Source organism: Arachis hypogaea, chromosome 12 (assembly GCF_003086295.3).
Source record: "Arachis hypogaea cultivar Tifrunner chromosome 12, arahy.Tifrunner.gnm2.J5K5, whole genome shotgun sequence".
NCBI lineage: Eukaryota > Viridiplantae > Streptophyta > Magnoliopsida > Fabales > Fabaceae > Arachis > Arachis hypogaea.
The window spans coordinates 113,670,954-113,676,953 of record NC_092047.1 but is presented as its reverse complement, the minus strand read 5'-3'; the positions used below and the strand labels follow the sequence as shown (position 1 = coordinate 113,676,953).

At 25.2% G+C, this 6,000-nt stretch overlaps 1 pseudogene; it reads left to right on the top strand.

Moving 5' to 3' along the window:
- Window positions 1-859: 859 nt before the first annotated feature.
- The window catches only part of LOC112730606 (gibberellin 2-beta-dioxygenase 2-like), a 21,524-nt pseudogene continuing 16,383 nt past the window's right edge, over window positions 860-6,000 (top strand).

The window sequence follows — 6,000 nt, the reverse complement described above, 5'->3', positions numbered from 1 at the left end:
TTAATTTATTTCCAAAAGTTTCAAGATATGAATTAAAAAAAAAATTTACGTGATGATATTTTCAAATAAAAATGACATTACAAATTCTTACACTATAAGAAAAAAGTCTATGGCCACGCTTTTTTTTGCTACGCTTTTGTGAGGGTGGCATTTGAATCGAAATTTGGTCACGTTTTTTATTGTTACGCTTCAAAAGCGTGGCAAAAAAGATCAATGGCCATGCTTTTATGGTGCCCCTGCTTTGAAGAAGGTTCTGCAACTTCAATACTGTAATTTATGCTCTTTATTCTGTTCTTTTCTTTGTTTAGTTAAATTTCAGCTTGAATTGCAAGTAGGTTCCAGTTTCGTTGTTTCTATTTTCACACTTACTATTTTTAGGAACAGGCTGTTGTTTAGCTTTTCACAATTTCTATATGCACCTCTTTTTTTTTTTTTGTTCATGGGGTACAGATATTCATATAATCCTTTGTCTGAGAGTAGTTTTTGCAAGGAGAATTCGATAGAGGGTCTGTCGACTTTCTAATTTATGTCTTTATGTGTGTATTCATCAAAGCAGCTATTCTACTGAAAATTATCTGTAGTGTTAGATTAATTTTACTGTTAGAAGGATTATTATTTCTTGTTATTATCCATTCGCATGCAATTAGTGAGTTCAATGCGTCTGTTGACTGGGATGGAGTGGATATTGTGATTTTTCTTTTTCTTAGTCCATTTTAGTTTTTAGTAAATAACATGTCAAGTGTATATACATGTGAATGTCATTAACTAACTTCCTCAGAGTTGGATTTTGCTCATTTGAACATCAATTTGATGACTGCTTCATTCTAAGGACTATTTTCTTCTTTTGTTGCAGAAATTAATGCGCTGGGATCATCAAGACTCAAAGGTTTGTGATGAGTACTTGCGTTTAATTTCTTTTGTTTATATAAATGTTCATGTTAAATATTGTGTAACTTTGTGGAAGGATATTAGAAAAGGAAGCTACTCAAATGAAGATGCAAAAAACATCTTTTTATGAAGATGCTTTGTATAATAGTGTGATTTATTAATTTGGCCACACTTTAAATAAAAACAACACTTTTATAACATATCAAAATCTAACCCTACAATCCATCATCTAAGGGTCAAAAAGAAAAATCATCACATGAAGACAATTATAATATCTTCATGGGAGTACCCACCATTAGAAAATCCTGTAACTGGAAACTGGGAAGTTCTACCTTTCCTTGCATATATAGGAATGTAGGATACCTCATAGAATACACTAGCTCATGTTCCCTTAAAACCCATTATTCTTTGGATTTTTTTTAGTTGTGTCCAAAAATGTCTCTTATGTTTATGGGCATAAAGTTTTCAGCTGGTATCGTATTCATGTGAGGGGGGCTATCTTTAATTGAGACATCATTACACCATTAGGATTTGTTGTGAAAAGATTAAATAAATAAAAGAGGTGCAAAACGAAATAGGGGATGAGAAACTCAAGCATGATAAAAATGCTATCTTCAAATAGTTGTTTTCATGATAAGGGTATCATTGTCATTCTTCTCCTTGTGTTATAATTATTAACTTTTTCTCTGTACATCTGTTGCAGGAAGTGGCACCATTGGACGTACCAGATCTTCTGGCCTACTTCGTTAAACAATCTGGGCCATAAAGAACGAGATAAAAAACTGAACTGGGAAGTTAACTCTTGTGTGACCTCTATCGGAGAAAGTATAGGGAGCCAATGACCTAAGCGTACAATGTGTACAATGAAGGTTTAGAAAGTATTAGAGATATGATTATTAGTGTTACATTATCCTGTCAGGTTACGCTTTTGGGATGAGTGGTTTCAGGACATGGTATTAGAGTTTCAGATTTAGAAGGTCAAGAGTTTGGACCTTGGTGAATCCAAAATTAACTTTTTATAACATGAGATGTTTATTATCCCTGGTATCCGGATGATTATCCCTGGTATCTGGATGGTTATTCTGCATAGTATAGGTAATGTTCATTTTATTCATAAACCAAAGATAACCAAAGATTTAGCCCATTATACACATTATACACTTGGGCCATTGGCTCCCTAGCACTACTCCCTCTATTGTGACACGTTTGTTGTATAAAACGTATGGTATAGCACTCTACCAATAATTAAGTTTGTTAATGGCATTGTCTTATATCAGTACTGATTAGAAAGAAATATCACTTCTCTGACGTGCTTGTTCTAGTAAATTAGTCATTTGATAATAAATGTTCAATAGTATTTAAATTCTTTTACTCACAACTTTTGTATGTTTAATAGTATTTATATATTATATTTTTGGATATTCTATAAATATAATATGGCATAATCATAGTAAACAAATTTAATTTGAATTAAGTATTTAAATATAATTAGTATGAAAGTAATTTTCAATAATTAATACTCATTATTAAGAGAATATTTACTAAAGATAAAAACTAAATTAAAATAGTACAAACAATGCTAAGATTAAATGAGTATGCGTGAAGTGAAGTCAGTCAAATAGAAAAATATTTTTTACATAAATTTATTTTTGTTTGAGAATTTAAATTTAAAATAATTTAAAATATTAATTGAAAATATTATGATTATGTTTGAAAAAATATTTTTATAATATGAAGTATACATAAAATGAAAAAATGTAATAAAAGTTTGATTGTAAAGTAAGATTATAAAAGGAGTTAAGATAAATGAAGTTTAAACAATTATGTTTATTTATCCAACCACTTAACTATAATCACCATTATTAAAATTAATTATACCAAATTTTGTTAAAATTGAACTTTAATAAAACTATAACCTACCAACTTAAATGTATGTATGTTATAAAATTTATAATGCTATTAATTTTGATATATAAAACAGGTATCTCAAATAATTTTCAATTATATTGCATATCCACAATATATCAGCTATTATAAGAAAGTACACATTTGGTGTTTATAAAAAAGTTTGATTATGTTGTTATAAAAAAAAAGTAATTTGGTGATTGATTACTTTATTAAAAAATTGTGTGAAGCATCTATATATACAAATACATAATATAGCTATATTACTCGAATATAATAACAAAATTTTATCAATATAATTAACAATCAATTATATTATATGTATGCTAAAAATCAGTTATTCATGTAAAAAATATATTAGAATATAAAATACTCATTGAAAATGAGTTAAACACTATATGTATTTAATTTATATTGTATATAATTATTGATTTTTTTTGCACATTGCATTTTTTATTAACAATAAACAAAATTTTAATTTAATGAAAAATTTTATAAATAAGTGCTCTAATAAAATTTATTCAATCTTGTAATATTTATTTATTTAAATTTACAACGAAATTATTTAGTTTTTCTATTAATACAGAACTAACAAAAAAAACAACTAAGAAGCAATTAAGCGAGAAAATAAAATTGTTGTGTACAACGGTGACATTTACATGTGTGTGATTATTCAATGTTAATAACGATGTTAAAATTAATCTGTTGCTCCACAAAAGTTACATATGACTATATTAAAAACTTAAAATCGATTTTTGTGTGTATATTAGTGCATATTATAGTATAATTTTTAGAAAACTACTAAATTAATTCACTGATAATATAAAAAAACAATTAATATCAAATTAATATTATTTTCGTCAATTATATATATATATATATATATATATATATATATATATATATATATATATATATATATATATATATATATATATTCTTTCTAAACTATTAAAATTAATTTAAATAATTTCTTAATTTTATTTTTTAAAAACTATACTATAAAATTACCAAGATGATAAGCACTTTGCTTTTTTAACCAATGGTACGGTTTTGAGTTTAAGTTTAACAATGAATACTTTTTTTAAAAAAAATATGAAAAAGGGGATTTAAAGAAAAAAAAATAGTTGGAGGCTATAAAAGAAAATTCCCTAATCCCTATATATATATGATAAATTATTATCCGTACTTGTTTAATTATTTTTTATATTTTAAAATAAAAGATATTGTTTTATAATAAAAAATATAGTTTTATTTAAGTTAAAAAATAAATTGGCTTTTATTACTTCATGACCTTTATACCAAGCAAACAAAAGCCAATGAATCTTTAATGCTTTAGAGAAATGTTGGTCGGTAAACAAATTATTTGTTTAATTAAATTCAACTAAATCTTCTTTTTGTGTGTCTCTTTTTTTTCTTTTTTTTTTTAACTAAACTTTTTTATTATTAATCGTTAAATTATTTGATCAACTCAATTAATTAAACTTGATTACTAAAATAATTTAATCATATAACATCACCGAAAAATTTGTTATGATATAGTTTAAGATTTATTTCAAAATCCTAAATTACAAACAATCGCTCTATTTTGTTAAAGAGATTAGAGAAATAAAGTTTCATTATGATCCTTAATGAGTTAATTTTGCATTCGAATTTTTTCCCTAAAAAAGTAAATAATAGATATAAAAATAAAAAAATATATTTTATAAATAGAAAGAATAAGAGTGGAATTAAACTATCTCTTGAAAAAAAATATGTTTTCTAAATTTTGTTATATCATTTTATTTTATTTATTTTAAAATTAATGTTTTATCTTTTTATAATAATTTGGTGACATTTAAATTATAAAATATAAACTTATAACTATTTTTTATGCCAGGTTGAATTTTGTTCTTAAAATTCTATTTTTTAGAATGATATTGTTTATGCCACAAATTTCATATAATAAATAATTTATATTTTTGTCAAATATAATTTTTACCATATATATGCACATAGTTATTATGCCATGTACTGCCTATTTTTTTTTATCTAATAATAAGGTTTAATTATTCTGTTAGTCCTTATAGTTTGCCAAAACCAGCTCCGAGAAGCAACAAGCTGGCCTACCAATAGCAAAGCCTTGTGGCTATGGATGCAAAAACATTGGCAACAATGGCGATGTGGGTGACCTTGAGTATCTCCTTCTTCACACCAATCCTCTCTTCATCTCTCAATCTTCCAAATCCATCTCCAATCACCCAAACAAGTTCAGGTATCTATGTCCTCACCTCCTTTTAAAATTAGGTCAAACATAAATCTTATATGCATGGTATTTATAAGTATGTCTAAAACAAGGAAATATATATTAGCATTCACAAATCAATATATAGTGTATGTACGTAGTTATTTTCATATATATATTCCGATCCACGCATTGACCTTATATGTATATATATATATAACAGCTACTAAATTAATTATTTATAAAATATATATATTAAAAATAAATTAAATTATATATATATATATATATATATATAATAATTAATTTTTAGTGTACATATATAATATTTTTGTAATCCTATTTATAGATTTATTATAATTATTCTTTTAAAAACAATTTTAATTTGGTCCAGCAATTTAATTAACCTACTGAAAGTGTTATAGTACTTCTATAGATTACTAATTAAATAATGAGTTATTTTCTGATTTTTTTCCTTAATTTAATTTATATTTTAATTTCTACATTATTAAATTGATGGGTCAGTGATGTGATTCTTTAAAAACAAACTATATTTGACGGAAAGCAGCATATAATCATGAAATTAGAACCTTTAAGTTATATTGTATCTTAAATTGGCAAAATATGTGAGATAATTGATTTGTTAACATGGAGCCTACTTCCTAAAAAAGGTAAAATATACATAAAAACAAATTAAAGTATAACGTTACCTATAAGGTTTACCATAAGCCATTAAACCTAGCTAGCTATACATATAGCCTGCCTTTTGGGTTAAGAAAAAATGCTTTTCAATTCAACATTTAAGCTATAAAAAATTCTTTACCAACATATGCTTTAGGAAGAATTTCACCTGTGCCAGTGTACTTTATTGGTACACTGGTGTATATTGAATCTATACCATCAAAATATTAATTTAAAAATATAGATGGATGTGATTTTTTATGTAACATGTGTTTATAATGGAAAGCATTGTGAGGTCTGTA